Genomic DNA, 21,982 nt, shown 5'->3' with positions numbered 1-21,982 from the left:
GGCGGGGGTGTGCCCGCGCGGGAGCGCGGCCGCGGGAGGGTGTGCCTCGCACGCGGCCGGCCGGCGGGGCGGGCGGGGGGCGGGGCGGCCGCGGGAGTCCCTGGAAGGTCCGCGGGAGGACACGCGCGAGCGTCCGGCCCCGCTCCCGTCGTCGCGAAGCCGCCTCGTCGCCGGTCCCGCCGCCGCCGCCGCCGCCGCCCGCTCCGCCGCCCGCCTCCACACTAGCGCCCGCCGGCCGCCCCGGAGCCGTCCGCGCTCAATAAAACGTCCTCCACAGCGTGTTTGTGCAGTTATCTGGACCACGGGCGTTTGTAACCGGTCTCACGTTAAAAAAAAAAATCTTTGACTTTTCTTTTTCTGACTTCAGCGAAAATCCTGCTCCGGGTGCCCTTAGCCCGGTTTCATTCATCCAAGTTGTGGCCTTTTTTGCGCCTTCCGGAAGAAATTTTTTCTCCCCCTGCTTTTGATTGCTCTGGAGGTAGGGAATTTCAGGTCTGGAGGGATGCTAAGCGAACCTGCAGCCCGTTCATTGCAAGTGATGGTGTGGCCGAGGACAGGGCCCCGCGGCCGGAAGGCAGCTCTTCGTCCTCTGTTCTGGGTCAGGTACTCCACCAGCCTTCGCCGAAATCCCCATTCTTCCCGTGAATTCGGTAACGTAGAGTGTGGTGTGTGCCCCCCACCCCCACCCCCAAGCCCAGGTATAATAAAAAAAATAATGATAATAAAACCTGTACCACGTCTGAACTTGGGAAGCAGAGCTGTCTGCAGCTAGATAATCACGCTCTGGGTCAATTTTGAGGAGTAGCTATTCAATGAAGTTTGGTTCAGCTTATTTCAGGCTGGGATCATGGTCCAACCTCTGTAGAAAAACTGGCAGTCAGGGAGCGGTAGGAAGTTGCTACAGTCTTGGCACTATAAGGTGGGAAAGGACACCAGTGCCTCTTGATCAGGTCCGGAGAGTCTGGTGAGGCATGCCATTGTGTCCCCAGCTTCGTTCTTCCAGAATTTGGAAGAAGATAGGATTGTGTTGTTTAACCTCTGGAGTATCTCCGACCCCCAACCCCGGGTCTTCTGTCTCCATGCTAAGACATTATGCCTAAAGAGAAGAGGAACGAGGGATGACAAAAAGCACATTTTTTAAAAGGATACGTTTTTAACTATGTAGAAATTGGTTAGGCCCTGCCCTTTAATCTGTGCTTCTGAGGCGATACCATAGAGCTTGGGAAACGTGTTTTATTGACATTTATTTTACCTCGTTTTGGGACCAAACAGGTGATCGCTAAAGAGTCCGAGTATAGACCTAATGTTTGTTCATTCCATAAACCTTTGAAATGAAAACGCTGCACTTGTCTTCAGCATAGCTGCCAAGTACATTGGGTAGTTCACATGGCTCCAAGTAGATTAGTTAAATGTTTTGCCTTTGCCATGTTCTATGTATTTTTTTGTGTTCTGTTTTTTGTATGCTCCTCTATGTGGCGCAGACATTTTTTACTTTAGTGCTAGTTTGGGGAAAATAATTCAATAGTTTCTTTGAAATTCAAGGGGGTGGGGCGACCCACTAGCAGATAATCAAGGTGAACTCCTCCCTGGAGGAGGAGGCCTCCGTGGCCTCTGATAGGACATTGTAACAGTGGTGAAGTTGTGTTGAATTCCTTGACCTGAATAAAAGTAAGATTAAACAACAGCAAAAACACCTTCCCCCCCCCCCCCCCCATAAAACTAGTTTTGGAGGAGGTTGTGAATGTGTAACAAACAGACTTCCTGGTTTTGAACAGTTTTGTTTTCAGTTTAGGAATTGGATTCTAAAATAGCATCAGTGCTTGGGAAAATGAATGAAAAAGTGAACGTTAGGTATGTAATGCAAAATGCCACTTGTGAGCTTGAACACCTTTGGCAGGCCTGGGAAACCTCCGTTCCAGTCTGTGGCAGTTTGTTTCTGCTGCAGGAAGCCTCTTGTAACTTCTCAATTCCAAGTTGCATGTTTTTCATATTTTTAGATTCTGAAACCCCCTCTAATGGTGATGGTTTATTCCCCCCCCCCCCCCCCCCAGTCTCCCACAACCAACCATTTATGTGTCTTGGAATTGAGGAAATGGGTTTATGTTGACCGTTCTTAACAGGAGACATGGAAGTTGAGACTGTTTTTTTCCAGCTTTTTGTTTTTTGGATTCCCAGAGAGGTCTTCCTCTTTGTTTCTTTTTTGTGGTACTCTGGAAGCCTGAAGAGCATTCCTAGTCTCTTTGGAGTATGTTACTCTCCCCTCCCCTATTTTATTTCCTTTGACTCCTAGCTGGGCTCCTTAAAAATGAGCAAACAAGAACTTTTAAAATTAAAACACACAATACCGTGTTGAGGCTCAGCATCTCGTGTAGCGGAGACCCAGTGCACCGTAGTCCAGTCACTTGTGGGAGTTTCCGTTGACAGATTTCAGGGTGTAGCGTACAGCACGAGTCCTTATTCAGCTATACAATTTTGTGTTGATCAGTCCCTTAGAATTTCCAGTGCTGTGTTCTTTCTCAGTTTGCAACTGGAAGTTAAAGGAGTCTCTGTTTTTGTTGCATTTCCCAGTTTATACATTCATGAATGTAGTTAGTTACCAGTCCTTCCAAGACCAAATTTATTTGGCAGGTGCCATTTAGCTTGAAGTTTGTTTTAATGTGTGTATATAAAAAAAAGTGGTCATATTTTTGTTTCTCCCCGACTTTTAATTTAGCATGAAAAGTAGGTGAAAGTGTGGCTAAATTCTGAAATTAGAAATGGTAAAGTAATGGATGTTGTGAAACCAGGCCTTTAAAGGTGATGACTAAAGCCATTTGAAAAGATGGTTGGTTGCTTAGATCATTCTTAGATTATATTTATAGAAGGGTTTCCAGAATAAAAAGATTGGAATCTTGATATACCTATATCAGGTAGCATCGGAGTTTTCTGACGACTGAGAAACTGAGATGGAGAGTTCCTTCTTCACCTCCACCTTGTCCTCTTGCAGTGGGAACACTCAAGTAGAGAGAGGAGGGGTGATGCATTTCGGGTGAGGTCTGACACTGACTCCTGAGGACCTTTCTCTGGCAAGTTTGAGAAAATGGCTGATGTCCTTTCATTTCACCTTGAAATTAGATTTTAAAGATTGGTATTTAATTTCAGTTAGGCGGAAGACAGCTGCCAATATGTGAATGATAAAGCCACGTGCTGTGTAAGAAAAGCCTAGGAAAAGCTGTGTAAATTGTGTAAAATTTTTACTTTTAGGATGGGTTCAGGAAGAAGAATTTTGAGATGAAAAAATCTATGCAGAACATTTATATTCTGTGGTTGCTTTGCTTAGGACGTTTTTTTTTTAAGTTTAGGAACATTTTAATTGTCATGTGTTAGTATGTTTCCCAGAGTTGGCATGTTTAAAGTTGTGAAAACCCTGAGCAAATATCTTTTCCTGAAGTTTTCCCATGGCTACTCAGGAATTTTTACATGAAGAATTAAAGATTAGTGGTTTAAATAACTAGTTTAATTGCTAAATGAATGCCCATGTGTACAACAGAATAGTGTTTATTTATCTTGTATATACTTTTCTAATAGGAATAAAATAGCAGATAGCTACTTTGGAAATCTTGAGTTCTTTTCCATTAAAACAAATTTCACTGGTCATTTTATGTTTAATACTCTCATTTTAAATTTCATTGGAAAGCAGATTATATTTTAAATTTTAAAATCAGTCATTGAAATAGTTCTTTGCGAAGAGTTTTATGTTGTAATCTGAGTTTAACTTACAACCTGGGTTTTACAAGTTTAGAAATAGAAGTGTAGTGATATTCCAATCCTTGAATATTTCTACAATTTCTGTAATTCCTATAGAAAGCAGTAGGCTTTCTGATTGTGCGGTGAAGAGTCTTCTATTTTTCTTTACTACAGTCTTTTTGATGAGAAAAACTGGCGACAGTTTTGTGTTTGTTCTAGAGTTGTTTCCACCATAGAATCCTCTGAAAGTAATATCTACAGAATGTTTGCATTTGAGATCCCTTTTGGAGACCTAAAGTGCTAATGATAATGAACTCAAGTATGGGACTGGCCAAACCTAGGTCATTGCAGCTTGGCTTGTTGGCAACATTTGATCATGAGGAAATAGTGACATTTCTGCTCTCAGGTGGTGGCAGACAAAAGTTCAAAAGGAAACCTCTTTGTTCTAGCTGTCAGATGCAGAAGTTAGTCTTTTTCTTCTCTTGGGCCCTCCTTGAACAGCTTAGCTTGTATCTTTAATAATCACCCTTTGTGTTTTGTCTGCTTGAAACCAGACAACTGAAAATAGTTCTCCAGTAATGAAAGACTTGAGCCTTGTGGGCAATGTTATACTCTCGTTTGGTATTAAAGTTTTCTTGGGTTACAGCTCATTCCCGCAGCAAGTGATTGAAGAAGGAGTCCTGTTCCTGCCCCTGAGCTACAGCTAAGGTACAAGGAGTGGCTTGGGGGTAAGGAATCCTTCCTCACCAGATGTGGTTTGTATTTGTTAAGACTGCTTGTCGGAAGTTGACATTTCTGCACTAATTTTTATTTTCTTAATTGTTACTCATGACCCGCACATTCGTTACTCATGTTTATAGGTTTTTAAAATCTGGGAATTTATGTGCAGACTGCTATTGAATCTTCTCACCTTTAGATCACAAAATCACTTTAAAGGAAACAAAGAGTTTGAGAGCAATGAGGGACAAATTCTAAGGTAATAATTTTCATTCAGTTGCCTTTGCTGTATTTGTAGTACAAGCATAATTTTTCTGTTCCTTATAAAGAATACCTCTTCTTAGTGCAAGGCAATGTTCTTACCCAACAGGGATGTCAACACATGTTCTCTCTTAGTGGAGCCAAATTTAAGGAAATCAACCAAATTTAAGGAATGTCTGGTAAGGTATTAATATATTTAAAGGAAAAACTGCCCTTAGGAGTTTGGAAAAGGACAGTTAATCCAATTCTCTTATCTTTGTTCTATGCTACAGCAGGGAGTCAGCAGACTGTGGCTCACAGGCCAGTTTAGCTGCCGCCTGTATTGTATGGTTTGTGAGCTTGGAAAGAATTTTACATTTTTAAGTAGTTGGGGAAAAAAATCAAAAGAAGGATAACTTATGATGTGAAAATTTTATGAAATTCAAATTTCAGTGTCCATAAATGTAGGTGTATTGGGACATAACCCTGTTTATTTTTTTATATTTGTTCTCACCCTTTACAGAAGAAGTTTGCTGACCCTTGATTTAGAGTATACAAACAAAATTTCCTAGGTTCAGTATTAGCTTTACGGTGCTGTTTTCTGACATTTCTGCATCAGTGCCTTCCATTTTCCTCCTCCTATTACTATACCTTTTACTTTCATATGGATGATTTGCCTTTTTTTGGTAACAAGCCAAGAACCCTGGCGTTTTGTGCTCTTCTGTGTGCTGGTTATATAGCCTCCTGGATGTCCCCTTGGCACTGCAAACTCAATATGGTTCAGACTTGAGTCGCCTACCCTAAAACTGGTCTAACTTACTCTGTGGCTTCTCTGTCTTCTGTCACCTGTGGCTGAGCAAATGCAACTCCTTATATTCCTGCAGTCCCAATCCCATGTGGTGTCTTCTCTGCTCAGGTTGAACCACTAATATTTCTATCTTGATTCTTGCAGTTTCTTAGCTGGTCTCTAACACACTGCTGAGGGGAGGATAATTAATGCCTGTAGTAAATATGTTTCTTGGAGTACAAAAATAGTTCTTGAGATGCTGTAAGACCATCAAATTCAGATTCAGTTGAGATTCATTTTTAAGTAGGAGATGATACAAAGCATTGTATAGTGGTGGCTTTCTGAGTACTTCATTGTCTTTCTGTAATAGTTGATTGTGTCAACACTTGCCAAATTCCAGCACACCTCTCTTTTTCAGAGACATTCAGAATGAAGTCTGGCATCTAAGGCCACATGTGATAGAATGCCCGACTTTTTTGTTTTTAGACTTCATATCAATTTCTTTCATTCCCCGTTCCATATATTAAGTAAACAGACCTGTTGTAGATCTCCATAAATACCATTACGTTTCATTTTCTTTGGTGCCTGTGTCATCCTGCTTTTCTTGGAATGCCCTCCCTTTCCATATTACCCATGATATACATGAAAACTTGCCTCAAATTCATTTTCACTTCGTTAGTACAATAAAAAAATATTGAGGGAGGGCCTGCACTGTTGGGGGAGTATAGACTGTAATTTTTCCTTTGGATTTGCATGGTGTTTTCCTGTGTCTTATCACATGGATCACTTTCTACTGCATATTGTAGTTACTTGGTGAATGTTTACCTTCTTTGCTAGATTACAAATTCTTGAGAGTCCAGCCTGTTTCATTTCTATCCTCTCCGCTGCTCTGCACTGCACATGTCTGTGTTCACTTAGCTACCTTATGGGATTCCTACTCTCATCTCTGAAACAGTTTTGGGTGATAGCATGCTGACCTCTTGTGTTAGTGAATTGCTTTCAAGTCAGTGCACTTGGCTTGCCCTGGGCAAGATATATGCCTACCAGAAGTGGTGTTCGTTTTCAAGACTATTTGATGGCAGGTAATCTTGTTTTTATAATAATTAAATATCATGTAAACTGATAAAATGAGTGCAAAACTTTTTTTTCCCCTGAAAACCAAGTTGGATTCTTTGGAAAGACTTGATAAAGGTGAGTTCCTAAAATAATGGCTGTAGAATTAGATATGGCCGTAGTAACTAAAAGTTTGGGAGGAAGAACATTAGTCCCAAAGGATTCTGTGTGCTTTCCACTTTAATGAAACTGAAAATGGAAATTGTAGATGATGCGTTAATAGGTGTGGTTTAGATCAAGCAGAAGGAACTTCAATCAGCAAGGCGCTCCTCCTCATCGATCCCATTCTCCAAGTGCTTTGACCCCATATTAAGATTGGCAAATGAATGTACATTTATGTGTTAAACTTAAATAAAATGTTTAAGGTACGTATGTATGATATTTTGACTTCCTGCTTTAGCGTTAATCCCTTTTTTTTTTTTTTACCTGTTACGTTTGGATATGATTGGGATATGAAAGCTTCTGCTTCAGTAAGTGTTCTGATTTTTGTTTTCTAAATGATTAGAAGAACATAAGACCCTCAATGAAGATACTGGTTGTATTATGTCGAAATAAAGAACTGGCACGGGGATACTAGAAAGAGCTAGAGACAGATCGACCTGGTTTTGGTTCCTGGCACCTATCTCCTAGGGATCTTAACCTTTTTGGATCTTCATTTCCTCGCTGTAAAATGGGAGTAATCTCTAAGTTGGAGAGTCTGAAGATAAAGTGGTAACATGACCTTGGAGGTAATAGGTGTTCAGTATGTCACCGAAGTAGCTTTGTGATATCAGGCAAGTTATTGAACTTTTATTACGTAGTTTTTCATTATGGCCGCTTTATTGATGAGAAGACTCCAAAAGGTAAATTTTTTTTATATGTAAGTTGTTTTATCAGAATCTGACAGTTAGTCAGACCTGGAATATGGTAGTTGCTCAGTAAGTATTTGAATTTATAACATGAGTCATACTGCATAATAGCTTGCATACAAATTAAGCAAGGGCAAGCTTTTGATTATAGGAGATGTAGCGTGTGAGTATGAGGGTTCCCACGAACTCCACCAGCTTAGAACAATCTGTCAGACCGATGTCCATCATTTATATTAACAACTGCTGGCTTTTGCCAGGCACTGTGTGCTGGGACTCCTCATAAAGAACTACACTATTTGCATCTGGTCTTTGTGTTATCATTCCCATCCAACTTTATTATAACTAGTGCTTAGTAAGACAGTATTTTAGGTGAGAAGTTGGGAAAAGTGACAAATAGGGAAAATCTAAACAGAAGAATTACTTTGGATAGGCTCTTAATTATTAAGGTGACTTGAGGCAAGTGTAGGGGGAAACGGTATTTTGATTTATTCAGTGAGTATTCGATTGCCAATGTGACCAAATTGCTAAAGCTGTAAGGGTGAACTCTTCGGTACGAAAAACAGATGGAGCAGATAGATGATAGCCCAGTTGATTTCTCACACTCCATGGTATTTTCAGTTCGTATTCTATTTTTCATTTCTGATGCAGCATTGTATTATAAAACTAAATATTTCATTTTAATTGGTGATTTTAAGAGATTTGTTCCATTCCTGTTGGTACAGATTTTACTTTTATGAAAGAATTAAAACTATTTTACAGCCCCTGTTGCTGGAATGTATATATTTATTTTATTAATATGCTTTTATTTATTTTTTTTAGTAATTGTTTTGTAAGCCAGGAATACTCGTGATCTAACGAGTCCAAGATAAGATCTTCTACAAGAGAATGTGCATTTTTTTTGATGTTTACTTAACTGTCAATCTTTTAAATCCAACTTTATTTCAGACTTAATTTGTGACTTTGTACCTGATTATTTTATTTTGCTGAAGTTGCATAATGGGATTGGGGATGGTATGAGGTATTGGGCACCATTTGAAGCACACTTGAGAAATGTGTATATGTGAGTCTATAACGGAAGAAACCAGACTGTGACCAAGAGGAATAGCAATGCTGGTAACTTAAGTCTTTTCATTCTGTTTGGGAGCCGGCAATGTGAATGTAAATGTATTCGTGAGTTAATAAAAGCTACTTAACAAAGTTGCCTGAGGAATAGCCAGGATGTGTGTTGGATTCTTTTAACTATTGTGTTTTAAAACCGGGTAAGTATGAACTGTTGTCCTCGGTTTAGATTAAATTTTGTCCTAGTTCGGAGTGTCTCAACTCAAGACTGCAAAGGGTTGGGAGGGCCTGTGGCAAAATGGAAGGGCTGCTGGGTGGAGGAGATTGTGTGTCCTGGTAGGGACGGTGCTTGTTAACCAAGTCTGTTGCCTGGGAACGTGGGTCTGGTTTTGCCAGCTTGTCCTTTTCTGCCCTAGTGTTCGCAGCCAGAAATCCAGATTTTATAGGAAATTTGATATTTAAGATGTTGGCAATTAACTCAAAAATATTTAAACACGATGAACCAAATGAAATCTATCTGTTGGTCAGATATGCTACCATCTTAGAATCTATGATTGAGATCATTGGCCTTAGACATTTTTTTAAAGGTGTCCCTGATGGTCTTTAGACTTCTTTTAGAATTTAGGTTTCAGAAATTGCTGCTCACATGTTGATAAACTCACTTTTTAACTGGTCATTGGTTTACGATAGGGCTAACAGTTAATTACTATAAATGGCAAACATGTTTAATTCTTAAAAGTAGTATTGGTTTCTAGTTGGGGCTACTGTGTTAGGTATGCCCATTTAGGCTAAAGTGTACGTATAGACTTCAGAGACTTGCACAAGAACTGCAGTATGACTTAATGTAAATTGTCAGAAATTAGTATTTTTAGTACTACACTTTTTTTTTTTTGTATTTTGTATTTTAAGCATGCATTAGTGCAGTTTGGTTTATACCTATTGTACTAAGCTGTTTGGGGTTTGCAGTACTATTTTGAGCAGACAGCTTGTCGAGAAAATGAAATTTTTTGAAGTTTGCATTAGCTTATAGGACCCATGAGCCTTGGAATATAATATTACCCTGAAAAAATGTAGGTGCTCTTCCTGTCACAGTTAGAACAAGGGGATGATATAGTATTTTTTTATTGTATTAAAAAATTTTTTTTTTTTTATTTTTGAGGGAGCAGAGAGCGCGAGTGAGCAAGCATAAGTGGGTGAGGGGCAGAGAGAGAGAGGGAGACACAGAATCCAAAGCAGGGTCCACGCTGTGAGCTGTCAGCACAGAGCCTGACGTGGGGCTGGAACTCAAGAACCGTGAGGTCATGACCTCAGCCGAAGTCGGATGCTGAACTGACTGAGCTACCCAGGTGCCCCTAGTATTTTTATTTTTTTAATGTGTATTTATTCTTGAGACAGAGACAGAGCATGAACAGGGGAGGGGCAGAGAGAGAGAGAGAGAGACATAGAATCCGAAACAGGCTCCAGGCTTTGAGCTGTCCGCACAGAGCCCAATGCGGGGCTTGAACCCATGAACTGTGAGATCATGACCTGAGCCGAAGTCGGACACCCAACCAACTGAGCCACCCAGGAGCCCCAGCTAGTATTTTTATTTTTGACCAGGGCTTCATGTTTCTGTAGATTGGAAGCCAAGTTATTATCTTGACTGACATTTTTTGTCTTTGTTACTTCCCCACTCTCACTTCATATACATAACAGCAAATTAAAAATCTCAGGTCCATCTCAGGTTCTTTCCTGCCTTTCTAGTCCTGCTTCTCCCCCCCCCCCCCCCCAAATTCATTTTTACCATGATTGCAGCGTCCTGGTTAAGGCAGTCCCTACCCACTTTGGGGGACATTTCAGGAGTGGTTGGTGTGGGTGAGAGCTTAAAAACAGAATTGCACGTGAAGAGTGTGGATTTAACAAAACCATAATCTGAACCTCCTCAACTTGGAGCCCTCAGTGCTTGAAAACTGGCTTCGGTTGCTTCTGCCCCAGAATCCAGAAGTGCTGGTGTTGTCTTCATTTGGACTTTAGTTTTTAAATGTTCTTGTTGACACCCACCCTTACTGTTAAAATGCTGGAGTTTCCATCAAGAGACCCAAGTGCAGCTATCATATAGCCAGACTGCTGTGGAGTAGTCCAGTGTGGGAACATTCTCAGGGTGGTGATCAAGACCTTAGCTGCACTTGGATTTCAGGTGCTGAGAAGGTCCTGGACTTGAAACCCATGTGTAGCCTTTGCTTTAGTTAGATGGGTAGATTATGAATATAAAATACCGTTCAGTTCTGGTTTTGATTCAGTGTTAAGGTGAGTGTTGGTGAATGAAAGGCTAAATTTGAGAGTAGGGTCTGTGCCAGGTGTATGTTACATATAGAAAAGATGTACTTTTAAAAAAATCGGTTGAACCTGTTAAGTAAATGTATGATCCAGTGATCCGTTGTTTTGATTCTCATTCTTTTGCTGGTATGCTATTTGCCTTCTGTTTTGTTAGCATACTTCACACAGTTGCTTTCTCATATACAGTAATTGCGGTTTTGAAAACCTTAGACACCACCTTTCCATTAGGATGAGCTTAAGTCCGTAGTAGCTGTAGTAGCGGTGTCGGTCTCAGGAACCATTCTCGTGTGGGCTAAGGGCCAGGAGTGCTTGCCAGGTCAGTTTAAGAAGACTGAGGTGAAGAAAAAGTCGTCCTGATAAAGTTTTTTAAATTAAATATTTTATCTGATTAGGCTGAAATAATTGGAAGCTGTAACTTAAGCATCTTCGAATTTCTGGCATTCATGGAAAGCAGTTGTGATCCTATTTTTCCGGATTTTTTAGACCAGTCTCCTTTCCTATCTTTGAAATACAAGGGGAAAATCTAGCTGCATTCGTAGTCTGTAACACCATACCCCAGTTGTATGTTCACTTTTTACATTCAATTCAAGCCATGATTTCTACCAATCCTTCCAAATAGAAGTAAAGTTATCCTGTTTTGTGGTCTTACTTTTTACTTCTTGAAAATCTTGTATACCCCAACCTTTGAAGAAAATTAGAAAGTTTAAGAGTTTTCCAACCAAATGTATCTGCTTGAGGAAACATCCCAGTTTCAGGATCTTCTATTTATGCCTTGGCCTCCTGGGAGAATTAGAATCTGGTCTACAAGAAGGCTTGTGTTTATATTTTCTGGCCCTTGTTACATGGAAAAAGAAAATTTTGGCATGTGTTCCTTCTAGGAATCTTTTTTCCAGGAATATAAGACATCAAGTTGGATGAGCACAGAAAACATGAAGGTGAACCACAGAGTTGACATGGTGGATGTTCTCCTTCTGAACCTTCTGTTTGATACTACCTAGTCCTTAGTGGGTAGTTCAAGCAGGGTGTGTGTGTGTGTGTGTGTGTGTGTGTGTGTGTATTTTCTCCTTCAATACTCGGCCATCTTAAGGGTGAGGTGGTGTGATCTCCATTTTCCAAGTGAAAAAACCTGAAGCAGAAAGGTGCCGAGGGTCACACAGCTCAGTGAGTGGCTGGGCCAGCATCTCACGAGCAGTCTCAACCTAGAAGCAAGCTCTGCTTTTCATCACTGTATCTGTAAAAGGAGTTTACAACATCATGGTGGTACAGTTAAAGTCCCTTTAGATTGAAAGAAGTAGTTCACATCTATTTTGAGTGCCTGCAGAGAGGACTGGCAGTACCATGTTTTGGGGGAATATAGTGGTAAACTGGAAGACAAAGTTCCAGCTTTCTTGGAGCTTACATTCTAGTAAGGGAGACAAACCAGCAGATGCTAGAGAAAGCGTGATGAGAGACAAATGTGGCAAATTGCATTTTTGTTAGAGTGCTCAGGCAAGGCGGAAACTTCAGTGAGGAGTCTTAAGTACACTGCTGCCGGTAACTGGGGGCAGAAGAGATGAACAAGTGCAGATATGTCGGAGTTCTGTGTTAGCTTTGCATTCAGTTCAGCAGGCTTTTGTTTTGTCGGTTGCCTTCAAACCTTTCCTGAAAGAATTGACACTGCATAACAATTGTTTATTGCTTATTTTTTGTCCACAGGGCCTTTTCATTTAGTAATCTAGACGTTGCCTTAAGGTACATCTTTTTCCCCATTTTGTAGAAGTGAAAATTAAGATCCAGAATTGAGCACACATAAAAGGAAATAGTGCAGTGAATCTCCATACTATGCCCATCACCCAGCTTCAGCAACCAATCAACGCTTACCAATCTTGCTTCATCTACACTCTGCCCCTTTGGTTTTGTTTTCGGAAGTATTTTATCTTATTTTAACTTTATCTTAAAATTTTAAATCTTCGGAAGAGTTACAAGACCCAGGGGTGCTTGGGTGGCTCAGTCAGTTAAGCGTCTTGACTCGATTTTGGCTCAGGTTGATCTCACGGTTTGTGAGATCGAGCCCTGCTTTGGGCTCTGCACTGACAGGACGGAACGTGCTTGGGATTCTTTCTCTGCTCCCCACTCCCCCCCCCCCCCCCACAAAAAAAAATAAAAAAAAAAAAAAAAAAGACCAGTTCAATTAACACCTGCAGGCTTTTCACCTAGATCACTGGCTTTTAGAGTTTGCCATATTTGCCGTTTTGTTTTGTTTTTGTTTTAATCTGCACTGTTGGAGAGATGCAGACATCTTGACGTGGCCCTTTTTTTTTTCTTAAGGAATAAGGGCTTTACTTCCTAACTACAACATAACCATTGCACAATTCTGACATTGCTACTGTATTATAAAATGTTCAGTACACGTTCAAATTTATTCCATTAATATCTTTTAACTTTTTAATCCAGTATTTAATCGAGAATCAATCAAGGATTTAGTTGTTTAGTCTCCTTGATCTAGAACAATTCTCTGGTCCTTGTCGTTAATGACAGTAGCACTTTGAAGAGTCCAGGCCCACTGGTCTTCAGAATCCCTCGATTTGGATTTGTCTAGTTGGTTTTCTCATGACTAGAGATAGGTTAAACATTGTTGGCATAATTATTAAAGAGGGATGTCAGTGTATTGTATCAAGAGGCATGTCAGTTTGTCTCACTATTGATGTTAAGCATTCAGTTGGTGTAGGTGATAGCCATTAGATTGCCCTAATGTAAATGTATCTTCCTTTTGTAATCCGTGACCTCTAGGGTGACAAACTTGAGACTGAGTATTCTCTTCAGTCTTCCACTGGGGTTAGCATCTGTTGATGATTCTGAATCATTTGTTGCTGGACTACGTTAAAGCAAAGTACAGATATAAGATTTCACCTGTAAGTGTTTCGTATGCATCCAAAAGTTAAGGGCTTTAAAGAAAAACAAAAGCCAACCACAGTGCTTTTATGACATCAAATGAATTCCATAACAGCTCCATGTTCAAATTCTCCAAATTGTCTCAAATGTTTTTCCCCAGTTGGTTTGCTTGAATCTGAGTCCAAACAAGGTCCACAGGCTACATTTACCAGATGGCCTGTTGAGTCTTTTACTCTAACAGATTCCCCACCCTTCTTTTCTGAATTTGATAATTTCCCGGTGTTTTATGTGTTCATCTATTCCGGGTATTTTCGGTAAACTGGCAGGTAGAAATTTGATTGTTTCGTTTTGCAAGAGGACATAAGTATTCTGGGTGTGGCATTATATGTCTGCCTTTTAGAGAAGATTGATTCTTGATAGTGTCAGCCTCATCCATCCAGTTTAAATTTCCCCATCAACCTTTCACCTAAGGATTCTAGCATCCATTGTAACCATTGCGTAGGATTTGTATAGTTGCTTTCTCATGATTAGAGATAAGGTTAGACTTTGATTCATCAGGGACTATAAAGGGTGACTTTCTAATTGCATTTTTCCTTTTGTATCAGTGAGGTTTTTTTCTGACTTGTGTTTATTCCTGTTATGTGTATCTTCCTGGGGAACGTTATAAAAGGGTACATTCTTCATCTTCATTTCACTGAGGATGTTCTTGGACTTCCTTAATGATACGTCCTCAATTTTCTCATCTGTAGATTGAGGATAATTATCGTGCCTTCCTCCTGGGGTTTTTGTGAAGATTGGATGAGCTGGTACATGTAGTGTAGAAATGGTGCCTGGCTCTAGTGTTGGTAAGTGTAGTTAACAAAGTAACTCTCAGTTCTTTGGAAACATTTCAACCGTCAGGTGTAACGAAGAGGCGGAGAAGGGAGAGAGTCTTCATAAGCTGAAGGGAGAGAGTCTTCATAAGCTGACGTTAGCGAGAGGCTTGGGCTTGTATTGAGTGGGCTAAAGGAAGGTGCTGCTTGCCCACACTGACGTGCCTTTTGCGTAGAAATGACTGCAGTACGGGAAGCACTTGGATATCACTGCGCGCTACGAGGCGGATGTTGCTAATACCTGGAGCACATTCTGAAGTGGAGTGAGCACAATGAAGTATGTAGACCACTCTTACGGTGGGCAGGTAGGATGAGATCGTGTCTCCAGACACAGATTTTTATTACCTCATGGCCCATTGAGATTTTCCCCCCGATGGAGATTTTTACCTGAGCAGAAGGCTTCTTGCCTAGTTGGATTTGCCTGGTCGTTCCACACACCTTCCAAACTTTGTGATAGCTGATGTTTTTGTCATGGGAGCAAATGCTGTACTCCCTTTTGGCCTTTTAATAATCTGCCATCATTTACTGCCTAAAAAGACCCACCGTTGATGATCGTGTAGGATATTGAAAGTATCGGGTAGCTCGGTTGGGTACTTGATCATTAATATTTGATTCTTTTACTTAACAAACGCTTGGCCTGCCTGCTGTGTGCCAGACTGCTCTAGACAGAGATTACATCACTGAACAGCACAGACAAGAATCTCTACCCTGATGGAGTTTACATTCTGGTAGTGAGGAGACAGCAAACATAAACAAGTTTACGGTATGGTAGAAGGTATCGAGTGCTGTGGAAAGAAAGAAAGCAGGATAGGGTGCCTGGCTAGCTGAGTCAGTAGAGCATCAGACTCTTGGTCTGAGGGTCGTGAGTTCAAGCCCCACGGTGTGTGTAGAAATTACTTTTCAAAGTAAATAAAGCAGGATGAGAGACTGAGATGGCTAGGGCAGTTACTTTTGAGCAAAGACGTAAGTGAGAAGAAAGCAAGTTTTGTGAAAACCTGGGAGTGCTGAGTGTACCCTGCAGAGGGAACAGCAAATGTCAGGGCCCGTAGGTGTGTTTGGTGCGTTGTGAATAAAGGGGTGGCTGCTTCCTGTGTTTGTTGATATCGTGCAGTGGGCCAAGGGCCAAACTTTGGAGGTAGGTGAAGAGGTGAGGGCATTTCGTGAACTAGAGGAGATTAAATGGTGATTGGGATCAGAGTTCTAGCATTTGAAATTGTTAAGTGGATTGATTTTAGATACATTTTTTTGAGGTAGACCCAACAGACCAGTGGACTGATGTGTGTGGCTTGAGAGAGACCGTGCAGCAGCAGTCAGTCAAGGATGACTGTTACTGACATCATAGGACTTGGGCAGTAGTGAGGATGGGTTCCCCATTCCTTGAGATGGGGAGGACTGACAGGAAGACAGGTCTGAGGGATATGAGCCAAGTTATTCACACTCCCAAACAAGGATAGGTGGCCTCCAAACTCCAGTCAGAACTGTGCCGCACAGATTTTACTAGGAGAACTCTTCCGTCCGATAGACGACCAGGTGTTGCCAGTTCTTCTAACCTAATGTCTTAAGGATGGAGGGTTTGGCAGGTGAAGGAAGCCTGGCTTGGGTAGTAGCTTGATAGAGCCCACGGTAACAAAGTCAGGTGGAGAAGGGACTAGATTTAATTTTTTATTCTCTGGTGAAAGGACTGATTAACAGTGCAGAGAGAATGAAGGCAGAAGCCTTGGCTTTGGATGGTGAGGAGGAGGATGAGCTCTGGTCTTACAGCTGACTCCATCTGCTCTAATTGTTTACTTACCTCCGTTTCTCCTTACATGTATCCATTTACATGTGATCGTACATAAAGAGTTCAGTTGAATTTTTATCCTGTGTTGTTGTTGTCCATTTTGTAAACATTTGTCGTATGTACATATATACATCTCAGGTATTTTCTCTGCAGGCACAGATTTTTAAACATGGTTGATATGGAATGATCTTTTATTAATTGATACGGTTTATGTTTCTTCTGTGAGTAAAGAAATGTTCTTGTCATTAAAGTTGGTATTGCCTAGCGATGACAAGGGCAGAAACTATTTCGACAGATGAATGTGCGTGCAGATCTTGATGTAAATACAAATAATAACTAACACGAGGCAAGTTATGCTACTTTTTGGATTCAGGTTTCTCATCGGTGAAACGGTCATTAATAACTGCTTGTCCCGTGATTGTTGTGAGGAGCACAGTCATGCACACAGCACTCTGGGTACAGTGTCTATATAAGGTGTTAGGACTTAGGTCAGTTAGTGTCATTTATCACTCACTTGTCTTTGACCGTCACCTCTTACAAGCAAACATAGGCGCTGCTGCTGTCTTATTTCATATTCTCATTTCTCTCAAGATTATTGGAGTTTGTTCCATATACGTGATGCGGTATCACCCACATAAACGTTGAGATTGGTGGTCATTTGAAAGTTGTCCCCATACCCAAAAGGTTTTCATTCTCTTGAGACTTTTAAAACAACAACGACAACAACAACAGTACAAAACATTGTGAGCCAGACTTCTGTAGCGATAGAAGCAGGTTACAATGAGTATATCTTGGGGAATGTGTGTATATGGATAAAATGATAAATCTGGTAGTTTATGATTTTTCTTAGGTGAATAAGATTTTATCTGAAGAAATGGTTTACTTACATGGGAAACCGTCCTCCTAAACCAATTCCCTCCCCCATACTTCGCTAAAAGTGGAGCTGTTCCCATCGGTAGGGGGTTGCTCGAGTGGGGCTCAGATCCCTGCCCACTCTGCCTCTCCTTCCACCCCTGTGATGATACACTGGGACTAGAAATCCCTAGGATACACTTTAAATGCCATTTGAATTCAGAATTTCATGCATTTCTTAGGTACTTTTAAAAATTTGAATAGGTAAGGTTGTAGGTATAATAGAAATGTTTTGCGGAGAGATTTTAAGGGCAAACTCCTGACGTGTTTTAGGGACTGTTCTATCATATGATTACATGTAGAGTTATCTTTAGCTCCACTTGTAATTTGAAATTGGCTGGAATTCATATCAGTTGTATTAGGAACGCTTCTTTTGCTTTTCAAGTGTCACTGATAAACTGCTGCCAATACTCATTTCTACGTTTTTAGAAGAAGTGTGGGTTGAAGAAGGTCCTGTATGAGTACTCACATACTCTGTACCATGCACCATTAGTCTCCTGGGCTAGTGGAGTTTGCTTTACTGAACCTTGAGTCAAGGTGACAAAAGTGAAAATGAGTTACGAAAAGTCCCTAAGAATTTTGTATAAATTTAGTTTGTGTGTGTTTTACTTGAAGTGATGTAAATAGGAACTAATTATTCATGATATGGTTGAGAGCCTCCTTGAAATATTTGTGGGAGAACTGCATATTTAATATATTACTTTACCTAGTTCTTTTCTTTGTAAATAACTTTTGTGAAGAACCTAATATGCCTGTATTATAGTTGACAATTTAAAAGGAGTTGATATCATTTTTAGTCCACACAAGTTGTAGAAGGTAAAGAGACACTTACTGAGTGCCTGTTTGTTGTAGTGGGCAATATTCTGTTCTTTCTGTGTTAATTATTCCTTATCAAATCATTAGGAGCTAGTTGGTGATTTGATTTTACAGAGGAGACACTTGAGGCTGATAGAGATTACTTGCCTCCATCCTGCGTTTAGGAAGAAACAGCTTGGGCTCCAGCCCTTCAGTTTGTCTGCTTTCTTGATTACGCCGCTTATATACATGTAAGTTTTCAGAAGTGTCTGTGTTCTCTAACCCTGAATTTACTAGCTGTTACAGTGAGCATTTTTCCTTGGATCAGAATGTAAGCAAGACCCGGCAAGAGTACTATTAGTAGTGCTGGACTGGCCTGTTCAGGTGGTCCTTTGTGTGGTTTTTAAAGTGACTCCAAAGCTAAAATGATTGTTGTTTGGTCACTTTTAGTGTCACTGTATTCTACCCTTTGTTAGTCCCTTTGCTTCATTGAATTTGTTGTGATGTGGAGCCCTGATAGCTTTAGGAATTGTTTTTCTTGTTCTCTGTTGGTGACTTTATTTCTAGAGTGACTATATGTCCTGGATTTTATAGATTGTCCCAGAATAATTTCCTAGTTTGGAAGATAAATTATCTGGTCACCCTAGATACTAGGAAAGAGATGTTGGATTTGCTTATTATAATAATTATATTTTTATTCTATTACCTAATGGGAGGTTAATAGCTGATTTGATTTAATTTGGTGTTACCTGTTTTCCTCTTTTTAGTTCAAACACAGCAAATATTTAGGTATGCTTCTCTATTTAGATTAATTCTTCGGTTGTAATTTAATTCATCTAAACAGTACCAAAATGGTATTCTAATTTTGTGCAAAACTATCAACAAAACACTTTCTGAGAAAGAAGCTCTTTCCTCTGTGGGGGCTTCTGCTCTGTTTTACACTGACTCCCCTTGTGTTTTGAGATTTGGCTAAATTCATTATACTGCCCATCACCACTAGGGGACCACTTTATACATTCTACAAATAATACTCCTAGGATAGAAATACTTGTTTCCTTAAAAATTTACTACCAGGGAACCAACCCATATATTTATCATTCATGTACCTGTTTTATTACTTGTCTCACTTGATGGGATTTACCTGAACCAAGTAGCAGCTTTGTTCTAATAATATAAAAACATAAAAAGCTTCTTTTTGGCTGATGAAAAAATTTCTGCATGTATATTTTTTCTGAAAATAAAGGAATTCTGGTTAGTGTTCATTGTGTTTTTGTCATAGAAATATTTACTTCAAAGGAAAGAGAAAAATACGAAGAACTTATATTGTATATTCTATTTGGAACCATTTTTAAGGAAGGCACAGTTTATTTCCTAACAGAGTAAAGTTCAAGGCTGTGACCATCTGTATTCATGACTGGACTGTAAAATTTAGCTGCATTGCATTATAGTATTTTATATCGTTCTACAAACTAAGTTGACCTATTTTTGGTTTTGTTTGTTTTTCCTTTTCCAGTCTACTGGGTACTGGTCTCTGGATGTTTTTTGTTTAAATTGGAAAAATCTTAAGCCTGCCCACAGGCTGGTATGGTATCCGGTGAGATGGGGACTTGCTGGCAATGGCTTTTGAATGGTCTGAGGAGGCTTAGGCAGACAGAGTTGAGCTAGTGTTTGGCCATTCTCTGCTACCTCTCCTGTGGGCAGAACATCTTTTCTCTAGCTTACTTGCTGTTGTAGAGAAGTTAGGGGTTAGACCAGGGTGAACATTTCCCCCTTCATCAGGGAGCAGAATGTGGTTCGGGTATCTGACTTGTATAGATTGTATTTGACAAGAAGAACAAGGATACTGCTATTAGCAGTGCTTACTAGTGATTTAGTGATTGTTCTGTTTCTGAGCACTTGGTTCTCTGAGCAAATAAGCTACTGGTGGGGCTGCTACAGCACGTATTCTCCCCTCCCCTCCCAGCAAAAACCCCTGGATGTTTTGTTTGTCCCTTCTTGGGGGAAACACATGGTTGGTTGGTCGGCTACCGCCACGGAGAAGAGCAACACCTGAAAGGGCTGTTCTGATTTGTGAGTTAGGCTTTTCTGTGTAAGTTGAAACAGGCGGCTCGGTAGTTGAATGGTGGGGAGAGCTTTGTTGAAGGCAGGATTTCATAGCTACCAGCAACTATTTTCTTTGTAATTAAGGACCTGCCCCTTATACTGAAACCTTAAAGGTGCCCCCCGCCCTTTTAGAGAGAGAGCCTGCGTGAGCATGAGAGAGGGGTGGAGGGAGGTGGCGGGGTGGTGTGTGTGTGGAGAGAATCTTATTGACCTTGGGATCGTGACCTGAGCCAAAATCAAGAGTCAGACGCTTAACCGACTGAGCCACCGAGGCGCCCCTAAAGGTGCTCTTTTAAATAGTTAATGCTTATTAGTCATCTGATTATATTTTATAAAAAATTTAGGTCATTCTTCTTACATAATGTCCAAGGGTTCCTTTAGAAAGTTTTTGAGGTCACAGAACTAATGACCAGCTTCAAGATTTGGCAAGTATGAAGTGATACAAATCCCAACTGTTAGTGTATTTTATGCTTTTGTATGTGGGAGTTTTATTCAGTCATTATTGACACTGGCTTTTAGGAGGAAGGATTTTAATCAGTTTTCTAAGTATAATTATTATAGTGCTTCACGCTTAAAAAGGCATAAAGATGGGTTTAAGTAAGACATGTCTGTCTAGGCAGCATTATGAATAAGGCCTGATAACCTAACTTGGTAGAACATTTCTGTTTAGGCATTGTTTCCAGCTCCTTTCCTTGCCAGTGAGAGGTGTGTTTTTAAAAGTTTTTAAAGGGGCGCCTGGGTGGCTCAGTCGGTTAGGCGTCTGACTTCGGCTTGGGTCATGATCTCACGGTTCATGAGTTCAAGCCCCACGTTGGGCTCTGTGCTGACAGCTCAGACAGAGCCTGGAGCCTGCTTTGGATTCCGTGTCTCCCTCTCTCTCTGCTCCTCCCCCTGCCCATGCACGCGCATGCGCGCGCTCTCACAAAAATAAACAAACATTAAAAGGAAAAAAAAAGTTTTTAATACTGTGGTCTGTTTTGAACAGTTTTGGAAAGAAGTGGCTTTAGTATCATTAATAGGGTTTAAGTTTACTACTGATTTTTAAAGGAAGTTGCCTAGATTCATCAAAAAGCAACCTACTTTGTTGAGTATAGAAAAACATTTCACTTTGCGGTTGCTTTATCACAAAAGGAGAAATCACATTAGAAGTTGATGTGTGGAAGGCATTAGGTTGAATAACAAATTGTTCTTTATATTGATCTTTCAGCTACAGTTATAATTAACTTTGTAGATTTAGAATTTGTCTCTTTTTCCAGGAGAAAAATCGTCAGAGTCATGAACTTGATTTTAGGTGGATTTAAATGTCTGTTTTCCAGAGTGATTTTTTTCTTAATCCAGGATTGAAAAGTTATCTGATTGACTTAATTGAAGATAATTTATTATCTAATGGTTGATAAATGTTTGTTTTATTGAGGTTTGGAAGATATAATAATACTTTATTTTTTGGACTTTCAGAAATTTTTTCTTCCCCTCTCTACTCTCCTAGCTTTCTATACCCTTTAACGAGAAAGCATTATTAAAAGGAAAAAAAATACTCAACAAAATCATACCTTATGTCTGTGTGCCTTTATCCTCTCAGATTCTCTTGGAAATAATGCCTGATGAAAAAGAAGGCAAGGAAATTACCTTTTTGAACATTTTTCAAAAATCTTCTGATGTCCTCCTTTTAGCTAGCAAAAATAGTAAAATTTTAGGGTTTTTAAGTTGTATGTTCCTAATTTTTTTGCGTGGAATGTTTTGTTTTCCTTTAGGGCAGGAATCCTTTCACAATTTCTACATTGCTGTATAACTACCACAGATAGACATTTGTGGGGATTTAGGAAAATTTTATTATAATAAATTT

At 40.1% G+C, this 21,982-nt stretch overlaps 2 protein-coding genes across 3 annotated transcripts in view; both read left to right on the top strand.

Annotated features, from left to right (window-relative positions):
- Nucleotides 1-21,982, top strand: part of MRPS6 (mitochondrial ribosomal protein S6) — a 67,442-nt gene that overhangs the window by 1,171 nt on the left and 44,289 nt on the right. The window lies entirely within an intron of this gene.
- The window catches only part of SLC5A3 (solute carrier family 5 member 3), a 48,832-nt gene that overhangs the window by 646 nt on the left and 26,204 nt on the right, over nucleotides 1-21,982 (top strand). The gene's annotated exons all lie outside the window — the stretch shown is intronic.

The sequence above is a fragment of the Panthera uncia genome, chromosome C2 (assembly GCF_023721935.1).
Source record: "Panthera uncia isolate 11264 chromosome C2, Puncia_PCG_1.0, whole genome shotgun sequence".
Lineage (NCBI taxonomy): Eukaryota > Metazoa > Chordata > Mammalia > Carnivora > Felidae > Panthera > Panthera uncia.
Note: the sequence above shows the minus strand (reverse complement) of the source record. Positions and strands in the feature narration are given on the sequence as shown.